Source organism: Castor canadensis, chromosome 19, assembly GCF_047511655.1.
Source record: "Castor canadensis chromosome 19, mCasCan1.hap1v2, whole genome shotgun sequence".
Lineage (NCBI taxonomy): Eukaryota > Metazoa > Chordata > Mammalia > Rodentia > Castoridae > Castor > Castor canadensis.
Window position 1 is genome coordinate 30,976,555 of NC_133404.1, and position 11,207 is coordinate 30,987,761.

The 11,207-nt window shown below is 39.9% G+C and overlaps 1 pseudogene; it reads left to right on the forward strand.

Annotated features, from left to right (window-relative positions):
• Nucleotides 1-1,217: 1,217 nt before the first annotated feature.
• Nucleotides 1,218-1,842, forward strand: LOC109685082 (ADP-ribosylation factor 1 pseudogene; annotated as a pseudogene).
• Nucleotides 1,843-11,207: the final 9,365 nt, after the last annotated feature.

Genomic DNA, 11,207 nt, shown 5'->3' on the forward strand with positions numbered 1-11,207 from the left:
GCTGCCTTTAAAGTGCTAACTAAGCACTTACCAGGTACTGTGGCCAGAATTTTTGCACTTTGAGATGCAACAGCCAAACTAGCAGGGATTTCTTTTCTAATCTTCCCAATTTCACAGATAGAAGTTTGTTCTTAATGTAGAATTTAATGAGTCAGCATGCATTTTTTGTTGTTTTCTCATTATGTCAAGAACTTTTACCTTTTCACCTAAAAGAAGCCCTTTCTAGCTTCTCTTTGGCATATTCAAATGGTGAGCAGCACTACTTTTATGTGTTGGGGGTATTACTGAGTAAAATAAAGGTTACTTGAACCTAAGCACTATGATATTACAAGTAGAGCTGATAACCAAGATGCTACTGAGTGATTAATGGGCATGTAGTATACACAGTGTGGGTACACTGAACAGAGGCATGATTTGCACCTGGGCAGTAGGGAATGGGACAGACAACACCAGAGTTTGTTACATTACTCAGAAAGGCAAGCAACTTAAAACATATGAATTATTTATTTCTGGAATTTTCTACTTAGTTTTTTCATATCACAGTTGACCAAGAATAATTGAAATTATGTAAAGCAAAACCATGCATCATAAGATTGACTACTGTATCTACTAGCTCTTTTATTTATATTTTTACTAAATCACTAAATTTAATGTGTATCCTTCCAAGGCTTTAAATGTCCTACTTTGAAGAACAACACTCAGTGTCTTCTACCTTCTCACATGATGTTAAAAAATAAACCTCATAGCTGGTGATTCACACCTGTAATCCTAGCTAATCAGGAGGTAGAAATCAGGAGGATCACAGTTCAAAGCCAGCCTTGGGCAAATAGTTTGTGAGTGCCTATCTCAAAAAAACCGAACACAAAAAAATGGCTAGTGGAGTGGTAAGAGCACCTGCCAGCAAGTGTGAGGCCCTAAGTTTAAACCCCAGTGTCACCAAAAAAGTAAAAAATAAAAATAAGCCTCAAACAAAACAAAACAAAACAAAAACCCTCCCACATCATTCCAATCCCACATCGATTTAAGGGGATGACACCCTTAAATTTGAACACAATAGGGGCAAAACAATTAAAAATGTAGAAATAAAATATCAGCTCAGTGCTCCTCCCAGCCACATGAAAAAGTGGGGAAAGGAAGCAAATGTGTGAGAAGTTCTATTTAGAATAGTCCTGGCTGTCATCTTGGGGAAGCAAAACCAACGCCTAGCTCTGAGCAGCTGTCGCTGAGGTATCTGGCCAGTGTCGTTTCCACCCATCTACCAGCATGGGGAATATCTTTGCACACCTCTTCCAGGTCCTTTTTGGCAAAAAAGAAATGCGCATCCTCGTGGTAGGCCTTGATGCCACAGGGAAGACAACAATTCTGGACAAACTGAAGCTGGGTGAAATCGTGACCACTGTTCCCCACAGGTTTCAACGTGGAGACTGTTGATTGAAAGATCATCAGCTTCACTGTGTGGGACGTGCATGGCCAAGATAACATCCCACCGCTGTGGCGCCACTAATTCCAGAACACCCAAGGCTTGATCTTCGTGGTGGATGGCAATGACAGAGCGTGTGAATGAGGCCGGTGAGGAGCTCGTGCGGATGGTGGCTGAGGATGAGCTCTGGGATGCTGTCTTCCTGGTGTTTGCCAACCAGCAGGACCTCCCCAATGCCAGGAATGCTGCTGAAATCACAAACAAGCTGGGGCTGCGCTCTCTACGCCACAGGAACTGGTACATCCTGGCCACCTGTGCCACCAGTGGGGACGGGCTCAATGAAGGACTGGACTGGATGTCCAATTAGCTCCGGAACCAGAAGTGAACCAGAACTCCCCCTCCCCCTCATTTCCTCCTCTCTGCCCTCCACTTCCCTCTCATGTGGCAGACTTTGTGACTCTGCGGTCCTGAGTGCCAGAAGCTGTCTCCATGGGTTGGTCACAGTGTGCATGGCACCATGCTGTACATGTGCAGACAAGCAGCCCAGCCTGCAGCGAGGTTTTTATTTAATGTAAATAGTTTCTGTTTCCACTGAGGCAGTTTCTGGTACTCCTATGCAATATTATTCAGCTTTTTTTATTGTAAAGAGAATCAACTCACTGTCAGTACTGAGAAGGGATTTGAGTGTTTGGGCACCTGGTCTCCAGGAGCCACTGAGCTGTATGTAGATCAGTGTCAGGATCCATTTGGTGGCTGGTTTTTAACCCAAACTCAGTGCATCTTTTAAAATAGTTAAAAATACAAGATAAGCAGAACACTTGAACACACAGAAGGAAGCCTATGCCTAGTATAGGTTTTGTAGTAACTGCCTGAATGCTAGTCCATCAAATCAGCTGTTCCCTTACAGGAATGGGAGAGACGGTGATAACAAACCACCACTTGCTGCCTGGGCACGGTAGAGCCCCTGTGGCTCACCCGTCTTTGGGTCACCTGCATTCTATAGTGTCGTGCTTGTACTCGTGCTCACATGGTCACCTAGGGGTGGGTAGGGGCCATGATGGGGCCGCAGTGTGGCCAAGTGGCAGCCCGTGTTCCTAGCTCGCTCTTGTGCTTACTCTAAGCACTGGCAGGAGGCCTGGGTCTCACCAGCAGAAGCGTGTGCAAGCCGGGAGGGCCAGTCCATTCCAGACCCATAGTCTTGGAGCACCCCCAACTCCATGTGTGAAGTAGCTTCCTCCCTCAGCCTGCAAGATTCCAATTTGCCATCGAAAACAACGACCTCTACTTTTTTCTTTTGTATTTTGATAAACACTGAAGAAGTTGGAGCTTGGGGAAGCCTCAGAACTGGTTTATTTGGTGTCATGGAACCTCTTACTGCTTTCTTTTTTTCCCTTTATTCATATATGCATACCATGTTTGGGTCATTTCTCCCCCTCTTACTGCTTTCAGTACACAATTAGGAATCAACTGTTTTGTATACTTGTTTTCAGTTTTCATTTAGAATAGTCCTGACCATGTGTCATAAGAGTGGAGGTCAGGTCCACCACAGGAGCCTGTGAGTCCCTGGAGGTCCTCTGTTGCTCACTGGAATTCCATTCCCAGGGGACAGGTTGGAGTCCTGCTTGTTTTCTTTCCAGAAGCCTTTGCATTCCTGGAGGTACTCACTTTTTTTTTTTTTTCAGTACTGGGGTTTAAACTCAGGGCCTACACCTCAAGCCACTCTGCCAACCCCCCGCCCCTTTTTTTTCCTGTAGAATGGGTTTTTTCAATAGGGTCTCTTGAGCTATTTGTCTGGGCTGGCTTTGAACCTTGATCCTCCTGATCTCTACCTCCTGAGTAGCTAGGATTATAGGTATGAGTCACTGGCACCTGGGTCACTCTTAAGCCATAGACAAAGCTAGGGTCACTGTAAGTCACAGATTACAGGCATCCAGGGTAAGACATTGGCTGTATTTGAACTGTCACTCAAAGCTCAGACTTCTGCCAAGGACAGGATGACCCCACACCAGGGTTTGCCTGGAAAAGTGCAGTAATGCCTATTGTCCTGGCATTCCGTCTGCATTGGCATCTGTCCTGGATTTCCTACTTTTAAAGGATATACATTAAATCCAGCTGTAGATACATGAGGTCAGCTGGTAGGACTTCATAGAGCTCTACTCAGCGCTGTAGCTTTTCCAAGGTTTCCCCACCAGGACCATGCAAGAACTTGTGCCCAATGACTGACATTCTCACTCTGACTTTAACTTAATGAGAAACTGAAAGGTGAATGAAGCCCTTTTTTCCCAGCCCTTTCCAGACTCAACGTAACTCACACTTCCCTTTCAGGGATGGCAGGCAAAGTGGTGGCCTTCCAGTCTCCAACAGTGGATAGAGAATAATCAATGCCACCAGGCCAACCTACCAACTGCTTGGTGTACTAGCCGGCTATCCTATGGTCTGTGCTGAGTCACACAGCTGCCAAGCTTCACGAAGTCATAGGTTAGGTGCTGGAAAAAAAAGCTGCAATCCTGCTAGAGAACATTTAGAAACTAGTTTGAAAGTTTCCCTCTGTTTGTTTTGTTATTTTGTATGTGTTATAAACCCACAACTTTTATGAATTTACAATGCTTTTTATTTTGTAACAAATTTTGTCAGCAGCATTGCTCCCCCCAAGAAAAGTTAGTACATGCTTAATGAAGTATTAAGTACATTTCCATTCCTTAAGAAATTTGGTGAGGGCCAGATATAATGGTGCACACCTGTAATCCCGACTACTCAGGAGGCAGAGCTTGGGAAGATTGCTGTTCAAAGCCAGCTGGGAAATAAGTCGGTGAGATTCCATCTTAAAAAATAAGTCAGGGGTGGTGAGTCACAACAGTAATCACAGCTATACGGAAGGTGAAGGTGGAAGGATTGTGTTCAAGGCTTGTCCAGGGACCCTATCTGGAAAATAAGCTAAAGCAAAAAAGGTTGGGGATGTGGCTCAGGTGGTAGAGCCTAGCAAATATGAGCCCCTCAGTTCAAATCCAAGTACTGCCAAAAAAATTTGAATGTATAACTTGCACAAAGTGTTTGTCAACAGCGGTCCCATCAAGGGAGCTATAGCAATTTCATTGACCACTCTGCTGGAAAAGCAGTAACATCTGTCATATTAAACAGCACATGCACCTGCAGAGAGGTGTCACTCTGCCACGCATGGCTTTTCACTTAGATCCGATGTCTTAATTTTGCTCATTTTCAATTCCACCTTTTTATTGCATTCGTAGGAAAGTGAAAGCATAGCTGTTGGTGTGCTGGCTTCACTGGTAGCAGAAGAACTTTGCAAATGACCAAGTGATGCCTGATTTATTTCAGTGACTTTCACTGCTTCAAAGAGAAAACCAGTTGACAATTCATCACCATGTCCATCCACTTCAGTGGACTCAAAGTCAAGTTTCTGGAGTTTTGCTCTGTCAACGCTGAAGCATCTGATATTACCTGGGAAATTCAGTAAATCCAAGTAAGAAGTTCTACATTGATGATAAAATTGTGATAACAGAATCACAAAATTTGGTGGTGTATCGTATTACAGTTAAAACATTGTTAGTTTTAAGTTAAGGACTTAATAGAGCAGAAATGTATTCAGAATTCATTGTGGTACACAGGTGATTTATAATCACATCTAAATAAGCTGACATTTTGATGTCACATGATTACTTTGGTTATCTATCTACTACCTCTCTACACATCTATAAGTTATTGAATTTTTTTTTGCAACTGAGATGACATGGTATAGAAAATGTACTTCAGTGTGGTAGTATGCACTTAGACTTTTGCTCTTTTTCTTTTCTTCTTTTGCAACTAGTCATGCATAAGATTTTAGACATGTTTGAGCCTTTTAAAGAACTATTTTATAAATCAACCAAAATATACTGTAATGGAATTAGAAAATGAGTCATCCAAACCTTGGATACATTTTGGTTATGTTTGCTCCAAACAAATGATTCAGATGAATCATTTGGAAATATTCAATCAAATTATTCAAGAATGGAGTAACAACAACACAAAAAAGAACCCATCAGCTTTTGAAGATTTTTGGTGAATTGCCATTATTGAAAACAAGAAGGCATTAATTTTTTTCTCCACTAAATCAAGGAAGGTACAATGAAATCCCCCTTGACACCCACTAGGCTGATGATAATAATAATAATAATAATATAATTAAAATAATAAATAAAATGAAAAGTAGCAAGCTTTGGTGGGGATGTGGAGAAACTGGAGTCTTTGTACATGGCAGTGGGAGGAGAAAATGGTGGAAAACAGTTGAATAGTTCCTTTAAACATTAAACTTACAATAATCATATGGCCCAGCAATTCTACTCCTAGGTAAACACCCAGAAGAACTGAAAATGAGTCTTTACACATTTGTTCAGGAATGTCCATAGCAGCGCTGTTCACCATAGCCCAAAGGTGTCAACAACTCAAGCATCCATCAGTGGATGAGCAAAATGCAGTACGCAAGGGAATATTATTCCACCATTAAAAAGGAATGAAGCACTGAAACAGGCTACAACATGGATGAACCTTGAAAACATGTTGAACAAAAGAATCCAGAAACAAAGATCACATATTCTGCGGTTCCATTTATATGAAATATCCATAACTAGTAAATCCATAGAGATAGAAAACAGATTAGAGATTTCTGAAACTGGGGCTGAGATGAGGAATGGTTGCTAATGAACACAAGACTTAAGAAGTGATGAAGGAAGAGTTGATATTTGCACAGCACTGTGAATGAATAAGCACTACTGAGTTGTGTTTTTATTTATTTATTTTTGGTGGTACTTGGGTTTGAACTCAGGGTCTCACACTTACTAGGCAAGCACTGTATCACTTGAGCACATCTCTAGCCCTGAATTGTGTTTTTAAGTGGTAAATTTTATTTTAGTTAAAAGAAAAGCAAGAGAGAGCTGGTGGAGTGGCTCAAGTGGAAATTAAGATATTGCTTTGGAATATCTTAATTTATGAAAGAAATATTTTTGGTATCTCCTATTTATTATTATTATACAATACCATATTAATAAATGCTTAGTATTATATTCAGTAGCAGAAAGAAAAGTGTAAAATTTGCAGTCCTTGAATTTAGCAAAACATTAAGAAGAGTCAAATAGAGATAATTTATTAATGATTTTTCTTGTATATGGATATTTGTCAAGGAAAGATTTTCTGAATGAATGCAAAATATTTTGGCTAAAATATCTGTCCCCTTTCAAATACTGAAGAAATAAGATATTCCATTTAACAGAATTTGCTTTGAGGTTACCAGGTACCTTAGCACCTGTAGAAAGAGTATTGTATCATTAAAATTATTATGGCATATGGAGAAAACTCAACTGAAGATGTCACTGACTTAAAAGTTATTATTTCTAATAAATGTTTAAGAATAATCTTAAGGATGGCTTATCCTACTAGAATAAGTCATGCTAAGAAACTGATAAAAGCATGTGAATTTGCACCAAGATTAGTGATTCTGCTTATGTATTTTTTAATGTTCAGTTAATCAACAGAAAATTTTTATGTTTTTCTTTAATGTACATAGATATTGGTTTTATTTTTAAGGAAATGCTTTTCAAGCCAGGTGCCAGTGGTTTACACCTGTATTCCTAGTTACTTGAGAGGCTGAGATCAGGAGGATCATGGTTTAAGGCCAGTGTGAGCAAATAGTTCATGAGATCCCCATATTCAAACTGACCAGAGCAAAATGGACTGAGGGTGTGGCTCAAGTGGTAGAGTGCCTGCTTTGGAAACTCAAACCCCAGTCCCACCCCCCCAAAAAGAAAGCATGTCAAAAATAAACTTAGAAAAGAACTATTTTTAAAAGTAATAAATATTTTAAGTAACCTTGTAGGTATAAATAGTGTTCATTTTCACTTTCAAAAGTACCTGGTCTGAATGATGGATTCCATGGCAGACAGGGGAAGGGGACATGGTCTACTTTACCCATCCACTTCCATTCTTCCCTCCCACATTGGATACAGAAGATGGAAGGAAAAGGGAAGGTGGAGGGAAGTCTTCTCTTGACTGAATATCTTGAGCTTTCAAGGTCTGGAAGGTATTTGAAGTTGCTTTTCTCATGGGCACTTTCTTGAGCTCTTTGAGGATCCCTGACATTAGGAACCTCTACTGAAGACCCCAACAAATAGACACCGCTTATTCTTGGCAGCCACCCTCTGCCCAGATGGCTCCCCTATATCACTATTTTTTGGCTCTGGTTTCAGCAATTGGGGTCCTGCCCTTCTCCCTGGAGGTCCTGTTGGGTCTAGAACAGGACTTAGTGTGACCAAAGTGTCACACTAAACAAATGTGAGAGAAATTTGAATGAGTTGCTTCTGGCCATTTTAGGACAATTTGTGCATAAAATCATAATTGCTGGTTAGTTACAACATTGACTGGATTAATATCCATTAATGAATAAATGGAAAACAAAATTAAAAAGTCACCAGTTTGAAACTCTAATATATAACAATGAATTCAGATAAGTGTCTCCAATGACTGGCAAAAATCACTAGATGAAAGATTGTCAGGAAACTGGATATTTGTATCTCTCTTTCAAAATATATCTTACTGTTGAGAGCTTTTGCCCATCTTAGACAACAAGCAAGTTCAATATCACTAACAGTGGAAAAACTGACGCAACAGGTCTCTACTATGTGCTAGTCAAAGAAAACAGAAGCAACTTAAGAGACTTTTGCTAAAAAAGAAAAAGAAAAAAAACTAACTTAAATATGATTAAGCCTCCAAACTTAGAAAGCACAGGGTAGAAAAAGAAGACAACAAGGGCATGAGGAAACTGTCAGCCAGTTCCTGAATCTGGAGTGTTCTTCAGGAGAACTAGACCCAATTCTTGAAAAACAACACATTTTAGTTTCTAAATACTGTTCCTCAATAAAAGGACCCAGAAATCTTTGAAGAATTGTCCAATGACACAGCTGGGAAAGCAAAGATATATGAAGAGCCTGGAACTTGTGCCAGACCAGGGAAGCTCTCAAAGTCTGTAAGTACCAACTTGGGTGAGGTGGTTCCTACCTGTAATCCTAGCTACTTGGGACACTGACATCAGGAGGATAGTGGTTCAAGACCAGTACAGGCAAAAAAGCTTGTAAGATCCCCATCTTAACAGAAAAAATATATAATAAATTCAGGAAACAACTTGAAGATGAGTTAGAACAATCTGAGCAACAATAAGGATCAAGTTTCTGTAAACAGAAACATGTCAAGTAAGCTAAAAATTAATGGATTCATAATATTTTAAAAAATTATTGATTGTCTCTGGATCTTGCTAGACACTCACTCATAACTCTAATATAGTTAATCAGTAAAGGCAAAGAATGGGTCATTTATACTACTATCTTTCTTTAGAAAATGTGTTTCAGCTTGGTAGAGTGGCTCAAGTGGTAGAGTGCCTGCCTTGCAAGCATAAAGCCCTGAGTTCAAGCCCCAGTACTGCCAAAAAAGAAAATGTATTTCAAAGCTACTGAGTAGTTTGTGATGGTGGTTTCTTCTTTCTGCTGTTCAGAGGAAATTGTGGAAATATCTCCACTCCGCCCCCTCTAATCAAATAATGTATCTATACTATGAATTGATGGCTACTAAGTGCACCAGGAGCCCTTGGTCAGGATGACTGTACCTGACTTCACTGATAAATTTTAATATTAAAAAGAAATAAATCAGACATAATGGATTGCAAGAACAAGCCCACTACACCACCTACCAGAATACTTGTCAAAATATTGAACACAAATCTGATGGGATTTGAACTCTGGGCTCTACCACATGAGCCACACCTCCAGCCCCTTTCCAAATATTTTCAATGCACAGTTGGTTGAATCTGTGGATTCAGAACCTGTGGATAGAGCAGGCTTATTTCATTTGATTTTCAGCCATTTCCGCACATAGAGCAGTTATTCTAGCAGCTCTGGTGTAGGAATGGTTTCTTGGGATACTTCAACCACCATACCCACTGCTTTCCTGACAGACAGAGGTTGTGTCCTACCATAACCCGCACCAAAGTCTGTGGGTAGCAGGGAGAAGTAGGTAATGCACAAAACTGGTACTCATCTAGAAAATTCTGCCAAACCTTATATAGATAAAGTAAACAATGCTTACATAAAATAAACTGGATGGAGTTCCCCCCAGAGCCGACCCACAGTCCTAACCACGTATGGCATGTCACCAATAATGACTTGTAAAGCTGAAGGGAACATTTTACAACTATAAGTAATAAACAATTGTCATCAACCAATGCTAGAAAGTGACTAGTTTATCTTTGTATAGTTTAGAAAAACCATTCCAAAACTCTTACCATATGAAAATGTGATTTAAGAGTATACGGATAAAAGAAGTTATAGAGGTATGTCAAGAAATTAATTAATACAAATATTATGGGGTTTTGGGGAGAGATTTTGTTGCAGTTTTTGCATCTTTACAATTTGTATAATTTGTTGTCATTTCTTTTCTCTTTCAAGCCTAGTTTGATATTTTTAGTTTTGCATTTTAAGTGAGGACCTTCCTTGTAGAGCTTAGACCCTGAAAATCTGGATGTTTCAGGATGCTTTGCCTGAATCCCAAAATGATTGGGATTATTTTACCAATGTCTCAAAGGCACTGCCTAATTTTGCTTGGCAACTCTGACTATTATTTGACACATTGATCATGGGGAAAATATTTGGGGAAGGAAGGAGTCTCCCTGTATTCCTCAGGCTGACCCTGAACTCTTGGGCTCAAGTCATTCACTTGCCTCAGCCTTCCCAGTAGCTGGGATAACAGGCACCACCACCACCATTTCCATCACTATCCCCACCACCATCATCATCTCCATCACCATCATTTTCATAGTGAAAATTTGACTGACACCCTCCCTTATGAACTTAAGCTCCATCCATGAGGAGAGGGACCACTTCTAGTATTGTTCCCAATTATATTCCCAGTGTTCAACACAGTGACTGGCACACAGTAAGTGCTCAATAAATTTTGATACGTTTCTCCATTCCTTGTGGAATGGATAAATGTATCAACATGACTTGTTCTGGTGAGAGCTGTTGCTCTTTCCATCTGATTTTCTGATTGTTTCTGGGCCACTTTCTCTATTTTAACAGGTGCTTGAAAGTGTAAAATTTGGGATGTACTGTCTTGGCATGTTTTCTAGGTATTAGCTGACTCTATGCATTTATTTTTCAAAAGACAGTTTATCATAAGCTTTTGTTTCATATCTGTAAAGTATTATACCACAAGAAAGTTTTCCTACCTTTTACTTAAAAAGAAACAAAAAAATTTTGGGTCTTCTCAAAAATATATATTTTCTCTCTTATGTACTAACCTTTCTATACTTTCATTAACTAAAAATCCTTTTTGATAAACTATCTTCATGATGACAATTAGATACAGTAGTGGAATCTGTTCTGAAAGTTGAGGGATGTCAGCAGGCGTGGTGTGTCAGCATCCAGGGGTAGGCCTGTAAAATGTTTCATTGACCACAGACCCACTCACTAACAAGGGGAGAGGAACCCCCACTAGGGAAGTTCTGAGGATGGCAGGGGAGATGCTATGTTTGAAAGTACTTTCAATACCGTAACATTTGTTGCATATAGTAGGTACTCACCATCATCACTACTGTCATCTCCATCACCATCGTCATCGTCATCATCACTACCACCATTATTGCTACCATCATCACCACTGTCATCATCACCACTACCATTACCACCACCATCGCTGCTATCATTGCCATCATCACCATTATTTTTTATTATAAAAATTTTTATAGGGATAT